The 19,475-nt window shown below is 36.5% G+C and overlaps 1 long non-coding RNA gene across 1 annotated transcript; it reads left to right on the top strand.

Moving 5' to 3' along the window:
- The first annotated feature begins 1,788 nt into the window (after positions 1-1,788).
- Positions 1,789-4,950, top strand: LOC132284759 (uncharacterized). The gene is made up of 2 exons (XR_009472344.1): positions 1,789-2,057; positions 2,971-4,950. It is a non-coding gene; the product is annotated as an uncharacterized LOC132284759 (long non-coding RNA).
- Positions 4,951-19,475: the final 14,525 nt, after the last annotated feature.

The raw sequence follows: 19,475 nt of genomic DNA, 5'->3' as shown, positions 1-19,475 counted from the left end.
TTAATTATAAAATATCAAAATATTTAAATGACCAAATTACCCTTTTCATCTCTCTCTCTCTCTCTCTATATATATATATATATATATATATATATCTATCTTGTTGTCCTTTTACCCTTTTAAACAAATATAGAAATCGGTTGCAAATCCATTTGAAATGGAAAGAGGATCCTCAGGTTAAAAATATAAGTGGTGAAATGAAAGAACGAAACATTGTTGTTTCGCCCAAATTTGGTTGCCTTAATCGGCCAGTACTATCCCAAATTGGTTGTCTTAACCAAATCCTTTGTTGTTCCGATGATTATGAAAAAGGTGGTCTAGTACTGAGGGCTGCAATATGATGTCCAGAGCAAAATATGAAATCAAGCCACAGACAAGTTTTCTAGATCAAACTTGCAAACAGAAACAGGAACCTTAACAGTTTCGCGACTAAAACTGGGGTTGGTATATCGACTAAATATATCTATATATATACACACACATATAACAATCACCACCACCCCTAACCCAGACCTGAAAGCTTCGGCCATAACACCACCTCCACACCTTCCAACCACCGGCCGACGAACGGCTCACCATCTTCATCAGCAATTGATGTTTCGCTCGTTGCGGGGCTCTGTTATGGTCGATCCATGGGTACAAATTTGATCGGGCTCCATTTTTTCATGGTTTTGCTGCGGGGAAGAATCCATCGCCTTTTTAAAGCCACCGTCTCACATCGCCGTCGATGTCTTGAAGTCGCCGTCTCACATCGTCGTCGTCGTGGGTTAGGTCAAGATCAGGCTCCAATTTTGAGCGCCATTGTGGGTTAGATCAATATCGGGCTCCAATTTTTGGCAATTTTGTCTTCCTTGCTCGTCATCGTGATGAATTGATAATGATGATGTTGAGGGATGATGTTGATATATGTGACTGCGTGATTTCTGGTGGTGGTGGTGGTGATATATATATGAGTATGTATATGTTGTGTGTCTATACAGACAATATATATATATATATATATATTATAGTAGTTGTTTGAGTTAGGGTTTGAGAGAGAGGAAAGAGAAGAAGAGGGTAAGGATATTTAAGTCAATTGCATTTGTTAATTTTATATCAAAGGGTAATAAAGTCAATTTACCATTGTTGGGTGTCTTTGTCCATTTTATCAAACTTGAGGGGGTGTGAATGTCCAAAAATAAAATAACTTTCATTTATCTGTCTTTATGCTAAATTTCAGGGGGTGTTAGTGTACTTTACCCTTTATTTATTTATTTATTTATTGACAAATGCTGATAATAGCAGCACAATGGAGGCTTTCAATTCTTTGGCGTGTACTTTTTGATTCGGTGGAGTTCATACCAAGTTTCACACTACACTTACACGTTTTTATATACTTTCTTCGTTTTAAATAGGGTATTTAATTTTGAAATGGAGGTAATATATTTTTGTTTCTTAAATAATGGTGTGTGATTGTAGAACTAAAAAATAATAAAATGGGGAAAAAAGAGTGCACAGTGCACATTAAAAGAGGACTTGTAAAAACGTGTAGAGCCCACCATTGTTGACTTACATGGCACAATGCACCCTAAAAGAGCACTGGTAAAAAACGTGTAGGGCCCACCATTGTTGGTGGCACACTGCACACTAAAAGAGCACTTGCAAAAAACGTGTAGGGCCCACCATTGTTGACTTTCGTGACTGTTACACTTTTGAAAGAGGCGCCTCACCAAACTCAATCGACGGTTAATAGTCCATCGATCAAAACGCGTGGCATACAGCTCGATCATCATCAATACAAGCAACTACCAAGACATTGTTATAACACCACCCAAAGCAACAAACTAAAATCGCACTCTCGGTTCTATCTTATTTCTGTACCTCAAAACCCTAGCTTCTCTGTCCACGCCCTAGATCTGCTTCGCCTCCGTCCCAATCTGTCTGCTTCGCAACTGTCTCACCTGTGCTCCGTCCCAACTGTTCGATGCGTCGGCCACGTCGGCGACCACCAGAGACGACGGTGACAACACCTGCCATTAAATCATCAACTCGTCACACACCTCAAACGGCTGTTACCGGTACGTTTTTACATCTTTGCATCTATTTTCTTAAAATTAACTGTTTGGTGGAGGATAAAATGAGGAAAAGAAAATCATCTACTCGTCACACACCTCAAACAGCTGTTACCAGTACTTTTGTTTATATCTTTGCATCTATTTTCTTAAAATTAGCTGTTTGGTGGAGGATAAAATGAGGAAAGAAAATCATCAACTCGTCACACACCTCAAACAGCGGTTACTTTGCATCTATTTTCTTAAAATTAGCTGTTTGGTGGTGGATAAAATAAGGAAAATAAAATCATCAACTCGTCACACACCTCAAACAGCTGTTACTTTGCATCTATTTTCTTGAAATTAGCTGTTTGGTGGAGGATAAAATGAGGAAAATAAAATCATCAACTTGTCACACACCTCAAACAGCTGTTACCGTTTTATATCTTTGCATCTATTTTCTTCAAATTAGCTGTTTGGTGGAGGATAAAATGAGGAAAAGAAAATCATCAACCCGCCACACACCTCAAACAGCTGTTACTAGTACGTTTTTTATATCTTTGCATCTAATTTCTTAAAATTAGTTCTTTGGTGGAGGATAAAAAGAGGAAAAGAAAATCATCAACTCGTCACACACCTGAAACAGCTGTTTTTTTTTTTTTTTTATATATCTTTGCATCTATTTTTTTTTAAATTAGCTTGTTTTTTATATCTTTGCATCTATTTTCTTACAATTAACTATTTGGTGGAGGATAAAATATGAGGAAAAGAAAATCGTATAGGGGATTTTCACATTTTACTATGTCATATTTTGTTTTATAATACTGAGTGTCAATTGTATAACATTTTAGGGTTTCTTTTTCCTACAATTTCCTGGGCATCTAACATAATTTACTAGATTCATGTTTTGAATTGGCTAACGGATGTGAATAAAATGCAGGAAGACCTGAGAAGATTATTGGCCGCATGAAGTCATATTTTGATTTTCTTTCTAATAGAAGTTGGCAACAAGTTTGATTCAGTTGCATACTCCCCCGGTTGATATTTGGTACGCATCTACTGCAAATTTTGAGCATTTCGAATGCAGAGAATCTGTTCGTAAATAGATCGGCGTTGAAAGATGATAGGAATTACGAAATCGGGATACCTGGAATGGCAGGTAGTGGAAAAACGAGGATGCCGAAGAAATCGCCAAACAAGCTGAAAAAGATAAGCTTTTTTATGAGGTTGCCAAGGCAGTCTTCTCCCAAAATCCAGATCTAAAAAAACAAAGGTGGTCAAATCTGTCATTCAAACCAGAGATTGAAGTTGGGAGAAAGGGGAGCTCCACGACAGATTGAAGAATGGTAAAAAAGATTCATTCTAATAATTGATGACATTTGGAATGATAGAAATTAAGTTGGAGGAAATAGAAATCTCATCTTCAAATCAAGGGCTGCAAAGTTTTGCTGATCTCCCGGAGAAAAGTTGTGCGCATTCAACTTAATTGTACAAGTGCATCATCCCACACATGCTTTTCTGTTGATAGCTCAGTGTTGCTCGAACTACAATTGAGAAAAGCATGTTGGGATGATGCCCTTGTATAATTGAGAAATTGCAGGGGAGAGAACATCCATGCATAGAGTGGAGCTACAAGTATCTAATGCGACCTTGTTTCCAGGGGATGCTGAGATTCCGATTGATGACTTGGCGATGTATGGAGTGGCAATGAGGTTTCTCAATGATAGCTAATATACAATGAAAACAACCAAAGATAGAACATTTGTGTTGGTTGATAACCTGTAGAAATCTCATTTGCTGTTGGAAGGTGAAAGCGAGGACTTCGTCAAAATGCATGCCATCTCAATTGCATCAAAAGAGGGATTTTTAGCCAAAATGGGTGTCCCAAAGTGGCCAGAGAAAGATGAGTATGAATCTCGTGGGGTATTCTCATTGATATCCCAAAATATTTGTGAGCTTCCTTGTGTCTTGAACTCTGCCTCTTGGTATTGTTATGCGACTTCAATCGTAAACCATGTGGTGTATTCTCATTGATATCCCAAAACATATGTGAGCTTCCCTGTGTCCAGAACTACGCACATTGTCATTGTTATGCGACCTCAATCGTAAACCACAAATTCCATATAGCTTTTTTTAAAGGGACGGAAAAGCTTGAAGTTTTAGATTTGGGTGGTGTGCGACTGCCATCATCACCTCTAAATCTGATCAACCTTCAAATGTTGGGTCCCTATTATTGTGGGCAGGTGAACTTGGTTTTTCCAAGGAGCTAAGAAATCTTGAGGTACTAAGTGTTTATGATTCTATTCTCAAAGAGGTGGCTCTGGAAATAGGACAGTTGAGGAATTGTACTTTTTCATATGAATGTCGGCGGTGGACTGAAGAAGGGAATAATGCCAGGCTGATGAACTTAATTTATAGACACGCCTAACCACTTTTTCCTCATAAAAAAGCACCACTTTTTCCTCATAAAAAAGCTTATCTTTTTCAGCTTGTTTGGCGATTTCTTCCGCCATCCTCGTCTTTCCAACACCTGCCATTCCATGTATCCCGATTTTGTAATTCCTATCATCTCTCAACGCATCTGTTTATGAACCGATTCTTTGGATCCGAAATGCTCAAATGTTATGGTAGATGTGTACCAAATATCAACCAGAGGAGCAGGGTGTCCAACTATATCGAACTTTTTGTCAGCCTCTATTAGCCTAGAAACATCAGACAATAACTCTCTACCTTCCTGACCAAGCTGATGCCTTGGAAGTTCGCTCTCCTTGATTGTTCTCCTGATTCTTTTTCCTTCAGAAGGACCCAGTTGGTTGGTGGTTGATAATCTTTGATTGATCTCCTTGTTTTGATGTTTTTTTTACTCAATCATGTATAAGATGGTGACATTTATGAAGTTCTTGATTGATTGTCTTAGCTATATGCATGCTCTCTGTTATTCTCTCTTTTACTCGTTCCCCCTTTTCTCTTTCTTACCACGAAGATTGACCAAAAGTATACTTTTGGAATTGCTATGGGAGTCCTAGACAAAATAGAAAATTTGAATTCTATTAAATATATAAGAAAGATAAGAATAATAATTTGCCTATCTACATTTGATCGGTTGCACTCAGGCTTCAGGTTCAATTTCTCAAAGAAGTCTAGTGACGCCAAATTCTGATCTGTAGGGTCTAACAATTGAAGTATCGGTCGTTTGATTTTGGGTTTATGACCCTACTTCGATTGAAAGGTCAATTGCTTCGATTGGATGTATCTTAATCATAGGTAAAGACAAGAGAACCACTAAAAAGGCGATGCAATATCCATGTACGATACTTCCTGCAAAACTTCCCCTAGAAATTACTTCACATGGCGTTGGAAGTGGCCCCTAAAAGGAAAGAAAGTAAATGCTCCTTTTTTAGCATAGAAATCAGTCTCACTTAGCATCCTAGGGTCAGTGCTTCATTCCTTTTATCACCTATGCAAATTGAAGCATCACCTTCCACTAATAAACTTTTCATTCCCATACTGTAAGCATCACATTGACTCCTGAAACAATGGCAAGATCTGAGTTCGGTACCAAAATCTAAATAGTCCAATCCAAAGAATTTATCAAGCCTTTAAGTAATCCCTGTGAACCCAAAATATGTGGAAATTTCTTGACGTTAAACGATTACAATCTCATAGCTTATTGTACACTGGTACATTATGCATAAACATCAGTGTCAAGATGCGTGAGAAAGAATTCGGTAGTGGTACGTGTTAATATATGCTGCACACTTCCATCACTTATACTTTTAAGTGTTATATGAAGATCCATCGGTATGCCACTGAAGATATTACCTCATTTGGGAGCTTGATGAAAACTTAGTTCAATATTTCAAACAGCATGATTTACAGAAATGAAACAAAAAAACATGAAAAGCCTGATGTCAATATTTTTTTTATAATAATAACATCACCTACCAAAAAATAAAAAATTGCATAGCAGCATTTATCTCACTTTTAAAAACAATACATGGAAATAAATTTTCTTATTAAGCAACTAATGATATTCTTTCTGGGTGGTTGTATGCTATTTATGATTCATCAGTATGAAGGTGTACAAGAAAGAGTTCTATACACTGGGAAATATTTGCTGCACAACTGTACAACTGTGTACAGTTAAACCATGACATGTTTGTTCTTTCATAAATACTTGCTGGAAATTTGGTTTGAGTTTTCTTTGATGATAAGATGATGAAGCTAGCTAACCATCCAAAATCCAATTAGATCATCCTAATGTGAGATTACGTCAAAAATTCAAAATGTTTCAACCAGGAAGCAACATGTGGGTATTCCAGAAATGTTTTTTTTTTTTTTTTTTTTTTTTTTTTCTGCTATAGAGTCTTGAGGCTTGACAAAAAGTCATGTAGTTGTGTGTTAATAATGCTGGAAAAAAAATTATGTAGTTTTATGTTAGCAGTGGTGAAAATTTTCCATGTTTAAATGATTGCAGGATGAAATAACTTTACTTTGTCTTGTTAAAGCTATATTAACAGCAATCAACTAGTGGTAATAAATCCACTTACTTTAGTCTACAAGTAATGATTTTGATTCTCAAGTGGCACTTGCGTCATTTTACTTCTTGCATTCCTTTGCAGTGTCTTGTTTCATAAACTATTTGGTTTATAAAGGTTTGATGCATCAAAATTTCTGTACTGATAAAGATCCCACACAGAGTTCCTTATAATATATAAATCTCTAGCTCTCTTTCTTTACTGTTGTGTTTAAGAGGGTTGCATGGAATAAAAACATCAGTTTCATGATTGAAGTTGGTTCTTTAATAAATAGGGGCTTGTGACCTATCTAATTGTGAATTGTTTAAAGAACAATTGTCGGTTTTGAATACTGGTTATGAAATTTAGTAGTTTGAGGACATCATATATCTTTGGAATCAGTACAATTCTTTCCCAAGAGTCGAACAGGATTTGTCCAATGCTAAGTGTAATTTGTCACCTTAATACAGTCAGAATGGCAAGTTCAGCTATGATTATGCAAGCTCTCCTTGGAAAAGGTCTTCAATGGAGGATTTCTTCGAGACAAGAGTTGATGGCGTGGATGGGGAGATGGTGTCTTTGGAGTCTTTGATGGTACCAGTCTTTTCAATCTCTCTCTCTTGTTTACCGTTATCGACAAACAGTAGGATCATGTTCACAGAATATTAATATTTTCGCATGGATTTATGCATCATCAACACTTCCTCATTGAAAAGTTTTGTAAGCATATTCATCACTCATTTAATTTTTTGACATTTTCTTTTTTTCAATCTCTTCTATTGAGTTCTTTGATAGTACTCATTTTGCTTTATCCTTGAGAAGTAAGGCCTTAGGTATCCCTAGATGAAAGATTAGTCTCTTTTTAAATCCTCATGTACCTCCATTTGGTTTTAAAATTTTCATGGTTCAGCAATATATGAAATGAGAGATATTTCATATGTATGCTCAATCCATTGCTTGCCTCTTGTCATGCTCTGCATTTTTCTGTTCTTCAGTTGTTTCAGGTCATGGAGGTGCTCGAGCTGCGAAATATGTAAAGCAAAATCTTTTCAGTAAGCTGATCAGACATCCAAAGTTCATTTCTGATACCAAATCAACCATATGTTTATCTCATCTTAACTATACAATTTCTTGATGTTGTACAAAATTATTATTTTTTATATTATTAATTATTTCATGAGTTTTTTTGCTGATTTCTTCATTATTTCATGGTTTTTCACATATTTCTCCGTCATTACAGCTGATGCATACCACTATACAGATTCAGAATGTCTGACATCAGAAAGTAATCAGAACAGAGATGCTGGATCAACTGCTTCCACTGCCATCCTTCTTGGTGATCTTATGCCGGATGCAAATGTTGGGGATCAGAGCTGTTATTTGCAGGGGGGGGGGCAATGGTAAGACTCATAAGTTTTATTTATTTATTTATATTTAATCATTTTATTTTTCCTATTTGAAACTCACGCACGCACTTTGCTCCTATGGGACTTGAACCCTCGACTTTCTACTTTGGAAGGTGGGGAAGTACCACTAGGCTACAGCCCTTGGTGGTCATTTGATCCTTTTGTTTTTGTCTTTCCTTGTCTTGATATTAATAGCACATTGACAATTTATGTTCTCCTTTATGCCAGGAGATTGTTTTATTTCCATATTTGCTATTGGTAGTTGTTCTGCTTGGGTAACATCCAGCCTTGTCCAACTTATGGAACATCAATTCTTCAAAAAGTTCTGAATTGTTTGTTTTGTAGTCTTTGTCCTAATAGTCATTTAGGTTTACAATGTGCCTTTCTTCTGTTTGATTTAATGTTCTCATAAATCCACTTATAAATATCCAAGTAAAGAAATGCCCTTGTAATTTTATACTAGAAGTTTTCTAATGCGCAATTGTCACCACTATCTGCTGTACTGTTTATTATTTGATTATACTTTTTGTTTATGGTCCATTTGATAGGAGAGAAGAGTGGAAGGAAGGAAAGGGGAAGAGGAGAGGGAAGGATGAGTAAGATTTCCATTGTATGGTAGGAGGAAAAAGGAAGGGAAGATAACAGAAAGACAAGAGGCGGCCTCTCTCTCTAAGCCCACCGCATCTCTTTCACACAAAAGTGGGTGGAAAGGAGTTTAAGTGCTTCCCTCTATTTTATTTGATGGGGTCAACTGAAACAGTTCAGTAACAATCAAAAATATACTAATTCATAGGATTCTCTTGATGTAACGGACCCCGGCACGCGCGGGGGTTGGGGGGCCTTAGGGATATTTTTCTGCCCTTTAAACTAAACTTAATTTACCAATTAATTATAACATTTGATACTTGTGAAAATATTAGTTTGCAATTCAACTCCATTTCACAAATATATACTAAGCAGTAAATAAAAAAAGTATAGTAAATGAGAGATGCACAAATTTACATGGAAAACCCTAAAAAGAGAGTAAAAAAATCACTGTCCCTCGTCAGGTCAAGAACAATCCACTATAGAGAAAGATGTACAATCAGGTAATAGTTCTGTACTGTCGAATTCCTTACTGATATCTAGACATACTAGAATACCAAATCTTTAGTCCTTTAACGATCTCCAGGTCATTCTTCTGATCCATTCGACAACATCCAATCCCCACGAACTTGCTTCTTTATTGATTGTTCGCCTCTCAGTGCTCTATTACGTCGGTTGATTGTTGCAAACGGATTTCTCAATCTCTTTGATGTGTATTCAGCATGAAAGATTCTCTCTCTTCTCTACTCTCTATCTAACCTAAACCCATTTTATAGTCAACAGGAGTTCTATCAATCGATCTAAAAAAGTTTTGATCTATCGAACCTTACTGAATTCAGGTTCTGACTCCAATTTTCATAAAAACACATTCTTAGCTTAGTTTTGAAAAGCCAATTAACTTTAAAACATTTTCAAAACATGTTAAGACCCTATTCAAGTGATTGAATATCCATCTTTCTTGCAAGTTGTGCCTGTCATGTCTTCAAGTGATGTTCTTTGTTAACTCAACACTCTGACACTCTATACAAGTATGCTTTGATGTGGAATATGCCAACAAATGACTCAATTTCCTAACATTATTTTGTATTTTCAAAATCATTCCTAAATTGTTAGGTTATAGTGGTAAAATTGTGAAACACTCATTCCCTTCATCCTTTCCTTCCTACTCAGCCAACAAATGGATGGAAGGACCCCTTCTTTTTCCTAGGGATACCTTCTCTATTCCTCTTACCTTTCACCCCTCAAGGATTCCATCCCATTGTATGAAATAGAGCATTATTGAGATTTATTTTATGTATACTAGACGTAAGTGGTTATGTTATGCCATAATAAATATGCGAATGGAAAAATCAATACCACTGCAGACATAACATGCCTTCTCCACTATTCTATGTTGCATACAGCCTTTGTTTGTTGCATTAGGTAATTACTGTTCACTTGGCAATTAGTTTTTTGTTTTTTTTTTTGTTTGTTTCCCTGGTTGATACTGACACACACCCCATCCAAGGAATTGTTTGCACCCAAGAGGAGTCGAACCTTAGACCACTTGGCAGTTAGTTGTTTGGATGTTCTTTTGAATTTTAGTGAATTCCAAGTAAATTATTGTCAATGTTGGAACTTTGGCCAGTTTCATCTTTCTTTTTTGATTTTGTTTTATTATTTATTTTTTTTCTAAGCGTTGTTATTATTATTTTTTCCCTCTTCATAAAAAGGATTTCGGTTATAGTCTTCCTTGCGATGGTTGGGGACGAGGCGGTATTTGTGATATTTCGGCTTGGGACGCATTTTATTTAGCAGTTTTTCTGGATGTTAACTACCATTGGATGGGTTACTTTTTATGTGCATTGGAAACACATCACATTATGGCTGGATAATGTTTCGCAGTTTAATGAATCTTCCACTTATTTGATGGGATGGTTAAGAGATTATTTATGGTTAAACTTATCACAACTTTGATGATGGATATAACCCCTTTGCTATGAATAGTTTATCGGTCTGGGCGTGGATGTTATTATTTGGACATCATGTTTGGGGTATTGGGTTTATGTTCTTAATTTCATGGCGTGGATATTGGCAAGAATTGATTGAAACTTATCATTTACAATTCCGATATCTTTGTCCTCTATATTTTTTTACTTTCTACTTTTCTGTTTATTGGTATAATACCATGGGATCAATTCTTCATATATTTTACATAATCAGTTAATAGTTTCATCTTTGTACAAATACTTGCAATGTTGGCTGGTTTATTCTACTATGTTATAAGAGTATCCACTTTATGCAAAATAATGCCAAAGTTTAGGTCTTTATGTTGTAGAGGGTAAGTAACTTGGCTTTCAAGAGTAATGGTAAAGAGAAGCACTATGAAACGTTTTTAGCTTTCAAAAGATGAGTTATCTTTTGACATTTATGGTACTGTACATGTATCAAGTCTAATTGCTTGCGGGGAGCGTGATAGGAGCTACTGTAACTTTTGAGAAATGACAACTCAATGACAAAATAAGTGGTTGGGAACATGTTACAATTATTATTCTTTTCTTCTTTTGGTTAAACCATTTGTTGTTTTATTACTGAAAATCAGTGTTGATTGTGACAGTCTGATATCTGCAGAAGTTTAGTCACAATGAAGAAATCTCATTTGCTGAAGAAACCCCGCAGGTAATCTCACTGATAGCCCAAAATATATGTGAGCTTCCCTGTAGCTAGAATGTCCAGAACTACACATCTTGGTATTGTTACTCAACTTCAATCATAAACTACAAATTCCAGATAGCTTTTTTAAAGGGACGGAAAAGCTTGAAGTTTTAGATTTCGGCAGTGTGCGACTTGACTTCCATCATCGCCTCTAAATCTGATCAACCTTCGGATGTTGCCTGTTGGGTCTATGTTACTGTGGGCAGGTGAGCCTAGCTTTTCTAAAGGAACTAAGAAATCTTGAGATTCTAAGCGATTATGATTCTAATCTCAAAGAGGTGGCTTTGGAAGTAGGACATTTGATAAGCTGTAGAGCGCTTGAGATCACATTCCATCTGGTGTAATAAAAAGTTTATCCACCATGGATGAATTCTTCTTTCCATATGAATTTCGGGGGATGAACCGAAAAAGGGAATGCAAGGGTTGATGAACTTAATTCATTGACTTGCTTAACCACTTTACAGATTCACATGGGAAGATGGCATGTTACTGCTCATTGAGCTCTGCTCCAAGCCATTGTACAGATTTAACATATCGATTGGTAGGACTAGGGGTTTCGAGTGTTGTGAAGAAAACTTGGGAGCAAGGATCTTGGAAATTAATTATCTTATTTGGAGGAAGGAATTCAATATTTTGTTGGAGAAAGCTGAAGTACTTTTTTTAACAACAGTGGAAAGTTCAATGAAAGCTGACTTCTTCCTCGTCAAAAGCTTCTCTTTTTCAGCTTGTTTGGCGATTTCTTCAGCCATTCTCACTTTTCCAGTACATGCCATTCCATGTATTCTGATTTTGTAATTCCTGTCATCTTTTAATTTCTCTATGATCTGTTTATGAACCGATTTTCTGAATTCGAAATGCTCAAAATTTGTGGTAGATGTGGACTAAACTTGTTGCCAACCTCTATTAGCCCAAAAACATCAGACGACAACTCTTTACCTTCCTGACCAAGCCGAAGCCTTGAAAGTTCGCTCTCCTTGATTGCTCATCTGATTCTCTTCCCTTCAGAAGCACCTAATTGGTTGGTTGATAATCTTTGATTGACCTTCTTGTTTTGATTTAGTCAAATCACATATATGAAGTCCTATATTGATTGTCGAAGATATATGCATGTTCTCTCTTATTATCTCTTTTACTTGTTCCCCTTTTCTGTCTTACCCCCTAGTTAAATTTGCATATTGACATTTGAGCAGTCAGTTGGGCTTCACGTTTGATTAATCGAAGAAGTCTAGTGATTCCGAATTCTTATCAATATAGTCGATTGATTGAAGTATCAGACGTTCTTTTTTGGGTTTCTGACCCTACCTCAATTGAAAGGTCAACGACCGAGCTTTCGGTTGATGCTTCATGTTAAGTACTTGTCATGCGATTCAGCTCGATGAACTTTCCTTGCATCTTAATCATAGATCCATCTCCCTTGTCTTCATTTGTTTATATACGGGACTAACAGACATTTTGCTAAATTACAACCCAATTTTGTCTAGGAATTTGTCAACATAAGAAATTGGAATACTCTGATCTTTGGCACAAGGCCTCATCATCAATCCCTTCTCTGATACCAATTTCCTTTACTATGCATGGACTGCGATCACCGACGCCACTAGTGCACCAATTCTAGCATGCATATTGATCAGCAAAGCATATTTACACTATCTCCAAATGATTGCCCGCATGTGTTTGTCAACGCAAGTTAACAAAGCCTTTTCCCAATTACTTGCGGTCAACTACATGAATCATGCATGTGTTTCTAGTAGGAAATATATGACATAAGAAGAAAGTGCTGAATACATCTATACTTCTCTATATGCGCGTAGAGAAAGGGGAAACATTTTGGTCAAAGAGCCAAAATAAATGATGAAAATGCATGTGTTTACATACTTGAAATTTAAAAGTGACAAATTCCAAAATATACATAACTTTTGGGATATTTGTATCATAATTTTAGAGATCTCGTGGAGGATGCTTGCTTCTATGATGATCCCCAGCATCCATTAAATATCTGATGGACGTTTTTTGTTACTTCCTTCAGCAATTGCTGTTTCTCGAGATCACTAGCCTGACCAAACTGATGAGTGACAATGGTTTGAAGATGCTGGAGGATTTGTTATGTGGGCTGGTAAGGGCGTCATCTGGTTACCTTATCCGTTGTTATGTTTATCAAATTGGTGGCACTTTAGTGACTCAAAATTTTATTAATAGGAGAGTTCGAGGTGTACTTCTTCTTTCGTGTGCATTTGGTGATAGGCTTTTGAAGCAGAATGTTGCAGCCGATCCAGAAATTCAGGTCTGGTTAGGTGCAAATATTGAATTGAGTAGTGCTATCGTGAGAACTCCCTCGTGAGAAGAGGCACGAGCTCTCCATATTTAACCACGGGATTGAGACAATTTTTTGAGATCTGTAAAAATTCAAATGAATCATTTAATATATTTTTCAATTTATTGGTTAAAATGAAGAGCTCATGACGAGGGAGTTCTCATAAGAGCATTACTCGAATGAATTTATATTCATATAAAGTGAAAGATGGACTTCTTTTTGAAAAGAGGTGCCAGTGCATCCGCATAGACGCGTCATCGTGGAGTAGATATTGGGTGAGCCTAGCATGCCATGTCATAGGAATGCCCCTTGAATAAACTTGCATATTTCAATCAAACTGGTCCAACTTACACATTAAAACTGCTTTCAACCAACTGAAATGGTGTATGTTCATTGGGTGGGTATACCAATAACTTGGTATGTCTGGCTTACCCAATATCTTCTCGTCATCGTCACCTTTATTTTTTTTGAAAATGTGTTTTGTTGTTCATGTTGGTTCAATTTTATTACGAACACAATGTTTTACATGGAAACCAGTGCACAAAAACCTCTAATCTTCAAATTTTTAGACATCAACATGGCCCCAACTTTTACTTAGCACAAAAAAGAGGGAAAAAACATGGCCCAACTTCCTAATCTTTTTTTTCTAATGGTACCATATGCTAAAGAACAAAGGGCTGTATGTTGATATAAAACATAACATGTCTGATATGGGGACCTATGTCCTTGTCTACATAGAATGACATTTAAGAGTTGCGCTGGAGGGGTGCTTTTAGCATCCAGTAGTGTCGGCGGATTGCAAGTCCTTAATTACGATGGCATATATGATGGAGATATTTGGGTGGATTGCAAGTCCTTAATTACGATGGCATATATCAACATTTCTTTTACCATATCTGGATTGATACTTTTTCTACATCTTTTATTAAAATTGCAATAGGAAAAAGTTGATAGCTCCATCGAGTTCCTTATTTTTGCAAGTGATGGACTATGGGATGTTGTAACAAATGAGGTATATACCAAAGTTTCACCTTTTTTCAAGTTTATCTGATGTCTCTCTTTATATTTGGACTCTGTATTCGTCTCTTTTACCTTTATGATCCACCTCATAAATACTTCAGCATAAATTGATCTAGTCTTTTATTTTATTTATTTATCAATCTGCATTTTTTTTTTACCCTGGCCCTATTCCATAGGTCTGCACATTTCAACATTCTTCAAACTCTGAAATGATATATGTGCCTTTTCTCAGGAGGCTGTTGCAATGGTTAAACCTTTCTTTAAGACGCAGAGGAAGCCAGCAACGAGGCTGATGCACGAAACCCTATCAGAGAGAGTGCAGATCACATTGCTATTGTTGCTGTCCATTTCTTGGCAAACCAAGGCGAGTGCACTAATCATGGCTCTTGTTTAAGGATCTTTGCCTGCACCTAGGGATGACAATTTGACCCGTTCCCGCGGTTATCCGCCACACCCCCCCTCGTTTTTGACAGTTTTGGTGGACCGTTTTCCTTATTTGGGTGGGGATGATTTGATGCAACAAAAACCCACGCGGGTTTGATGCGAGGGCGGAGGGAGGTCGCCCCGTCCCGTTTAGATAGACAAATTACTAAAGTACCCTTATTTCATTAATATATATATATATATATATATATATATATATCACTGTATATTAAGTACCCCATATAACAATATCAAAGTAACAAATGAATTTTATTAAAAGGAAAGTTGTAATGGTGAAGAATTGAAGATGAGGAAAAAAAAAAAAAAAAAAAAAGGAGCAAATTCATTTCAACAATAATTAAATTTTGGTCTTAAATGAGGCAGGGCGGGTACCCGCGGGGGTAAAAATGTTAAACGGTTACGGGGATAGAGTAAAAAGTTCTCCCATTTTTGCGGTTTTAGACGGGGACGAGGTTTTTAAATAGTTGCGGGGGCGGGGGAGGGTACACCCGCCCAAACCCGCCCCCGTTGCGATCCCTAGGATACAACTACATTCTAAAAAGCCGATAATACGTAAAGCACATTAGTGTTCCCACCCACTTTGCATCAAGCGGAGAACCAAACCGCTTAGTGCAGGTAGGGAGGGCAACAGGGGCCAGTTTGGGCGGGTGTACCCTCCCCCGCCCCCACAACCATTTAAAAACCCCGCCCCCCTCCCCGTCCCTGCCCAAAACCGCAAAAATAGGGAAATTTTTCACCCCATCCCCGTAACCGTTTAACATTTTTACTCCCGCGGGTACCCGTCCCGCCTCGTTTAAGACCAAAATTTATTTATTGTTGAAATAGATTTGCTCTTTTTTTTTTCTTTTTTTTTTTCCCTCATCTTCAATTCTTCGTCATTGCAAATTTCCTTTTAATCAAATTCATTTGTTACTTTAATATTGTTATATATGATACTTAATATATAGTGAGAAATATATATATTAATGAAATAAGGGTACTTAAGTAATTTGTCTATCTAAACGGGGTGGGGCGGTACGGGGCAACCTTTTCCAGCCCCCGCACCAAACCCGTGTAGGTTTTTATTACATCAAACTATCTCCGCCCAAATAAACAAAACGGTTCCCCAAAATCACCAAAAACTGTGCGGGGTGGGGCAGGTAACCGTGGGGGCGGGTCAAATTGTCATCCCTATTGTATCCTGGTATACCTGACCCTTAAATGCAGCTACGTGGAAATTTTTGTGCGTGAATCTGTAAAGACGATGAACTACATTCTTATCTCATATGTTGTATAAGCTGTTTAAACTTCATCCTTTTGGTCCTTTTAATGGCACTTGACATTATCGGGCTTGCATTGCGCGTTTGAATGATTGAAGTTTTGCATAAGAAGCCACTGTATGTGAAACCATGTCGTGTTGATCGTTAAGGGCTATATAGTTTAGCAAGACTGATTTCTATTGTGTTGTATGAATGATGAGCTTCTTTCTCTCTACTGTTTATACATGTCTCTTTTACCATGGTGGTTGAATTTGGGTTTCGCAGTCTGCATGACGTGTATGAGTCTTGTGGACCCTCAAATGCAGTTGTGTTGATTATGATGAGATTGTGGCAAGCACGGACCCATGAAAGGCCAGTGGGGACAGCCTCCCCCGCAGAAATGTTTTCTACTTACAAAATTATCTATAGATTTTGTAAAATTTTTAAAAATGTCCCTACTCTTTTGTGAAAATTTTAAATATGTCTTCACTCAATTTCTAATGATATCCCACCATACATTATTGTTGTTCAAAGCCACCCTCTTTCATAGAAATCTCTGTTCCGTCACTGGATTGCGGTCACCTCTTTCAACTTCTTTGTATCACTAGAAGGGGATGCTATGCTTCTCTAGTGCATCACTTTGGCAACAAAATGTTGTTTTTGAGAATGCAACACCAATACTTCATAATTATTGCATATAACTTGTTCTTGCATCTTCGAATTAATAATTACATACCTAAGTAGTTGTATGTAATTATTATATTTGTATGTAATTATTATTTCGTAATTACACTCCTTTAACAAAAGGATAATACTTGGATCATGTCTTATCAGGACAACTGCAAGCTGAGTTGGCTCAATAAGAGGCTGACACCAGTATTTAACATTAAAAAATATAAAGCATGGGTTATACCCATTTCTTAGGATTAGACTTGTTTTATTTCTTTCTCCTCCCATGTAACGACCCATTCCACCACATGCTATGATATTGTCCGCTTTGGGAAAGACAGTGTCTTTTGCACCCGCCCACGGCACACCCGGGTCAGGCTCTGATACCATTTGTAACGACCCACTCCACCACATGGTATGATATTGTCCGCTTTGGGTCTGAGCTCGTACGGTTTTGCTCTTGAGTTTCACCCCAAAAGGCCTCATACCAATTAGAGATAACACAATTACATATAATCACTTTAACTTTCCTCTACCCAGGCGATGTGGGACTTGTGCACCTGTAGCTCACCGGTGTGGTACCCTGACAGTGTCTCTCACACCTGCCCACGACACACCCGTCTACAAAGTCATCACATCCCACGTGTGTTAGTTTCCTTTTCTTTTTTATTTCTCTCACGTTATGGTCCCATCTCCCAATGTCTTGCCCTCACCACACACGGCAAAGGCTCATGAATTAGAAAAGTAAAATCGAGAAAATGTAAAATATATATATATTTTTTTCGTTTATGCATAACAATGATGTGATGTTTTTTCCTTGAAGGTTAGTTTTGATTTGAAAATTTTACCCTTTGAAACTTGGCTGTTGTAGGAACTTGAAGCTCCCAAAAAATCTGTGTCATACTAAAGCCCATTGGAATCTTGTACCAGAAGAGTTGGTTTGGTTGTCAAAAGATTATTTTCTTTGGAGCCTTAAATTTGAATAATGAAATCCAGAAACTGGTTTGGGATGCTCTTTTTTTTTTTTTTTTTTTTTTTTTTTTGCACCAAAGGGATGCCTCCTTGACTTTGTACATTATTGTTTCATTTTAATAAATTTATATTTTGTAAATAATTTTTACTCCAGATGATGTGTATTACACTTTACATATTGCCCAAGACATCAAACTAAATGTAGAAAATTTTATAAATGTAATAACAAAGACATAAATTTGCATAAAAAAAAAATAATAATAATAAAAAAAAAATGAGGGTCTGGAGCTTGAATTAAACTCATTTTGAACAAAAATTTCACAATACCCATACTCGATTTAAGCTCTTTGAAAGAAGAAAAAATAATTTGCATTGGAAAATATAATGTTTGAACATACCTACTTCAAAAATGTGAAACAATCCTTGCTAAGATCATAATACTGTCTGAAATCAATGAGTTGCTTCCTAGAGTTTGGATTTGTGAATAGAGGAAACAATGTAAAATAGAGATCATGACGGGAGGAAAAAAGAAGGAGATATACGCTCACGGGTGGAAAAGAAGCAAAACGGGTCTAGTCCTAAGTAATGGGTATAACCCATGCTTTATATTTATTAATATTAAATAGAGATGTCAACCTCTTATTAGGCGAACTCAGCTTGCAGGATAAAAAAAAATACTTCACAAACAGCATCCAAGCATTTTCCTTTACAAACATGTACTTCTTGCATTTTTAAAGTAAATATATTGAATTCTTGCAATAAAGGAGTGTATAAAATACTGTAGCAAAAATTGTATACAAACGAGGATCTCAATCCCTCCGCAAGACAAAAATTCACTTTTATAGCCAACCTTACAGATTAATGAACAATTATTCAATAATTAATCATATCTACTACTCCTATAGTCAAAAGGTTGCTGATAATTATTTAAAGAGGAATAATCAGATCTAATTTCATATTAATTATTTAATAATTAATAGTATCTCAATGACTAATCACCTTCCACATTTTGATACACTTCTCTCTCCTATCATGCTCCAAAAACTCAACCATCATCATCCATAACATCTATTAGGAAGGAGGACACTTTTTTATTAGTATATTATTTTTTAATCTCTTAATTTGTCTATGAGCTCTTGCAACCTTCTGATACAAGGGCACGAGTGCTAAAAAAATTTCTTGGCTCTAATTGGTTGGTAAAGGTTCAGGCTGAAATTGAAGTTGAGTTTATCGGACTAAACATGTAAAATAGATTAACAAACATTGATGAATGAAAAAAATTTAAAAAGGATTGAAGAAATTAGAACTCTCAACCTAAAAAAAAAAAAAAAAAAAAAAAAAAAAAAAAAAAAAAAAAAAAAAAACCCCTCAAAACTCTCTACCAGAAAGATGAAGCTATGCCTTGGTTGGGAACAAGCCTAGCCATAGAATTTCTCAATTCTCAATTTCGAGCTCCCAAACATAATATGAGAGTGACTATACTTTTCTCAGTTCTGTGCTCCCAAACATAACTGAGAGTTTTTCTATCATACTACCCTAGGTGTTCAAAAAATAAATTGATTTTCTCAATTCCGAGCTCCCAGACATAA

This window comes from Cornus florida, unplaced genomic scaffold, assembly GCF_030987335.1.
Source record: "Cornus florida cultivar Cherokee Brave unplaced genomic scaffold, ASM3098733v1 CherokeeBrave_3.0.0_Hap2_Chr11, whole genome shotgun sequence".
Classification (NCBI taxonomy): domain Eukaryota; kingdom Viridiplantae; phylum Streptophyta; class Magnoliopsida; order Cornales; family Cornaceae; genus Cornus; species Cornus florida.
This window is presented reverse-complemented; position numbering and strand designations above follow the sequence as displayed.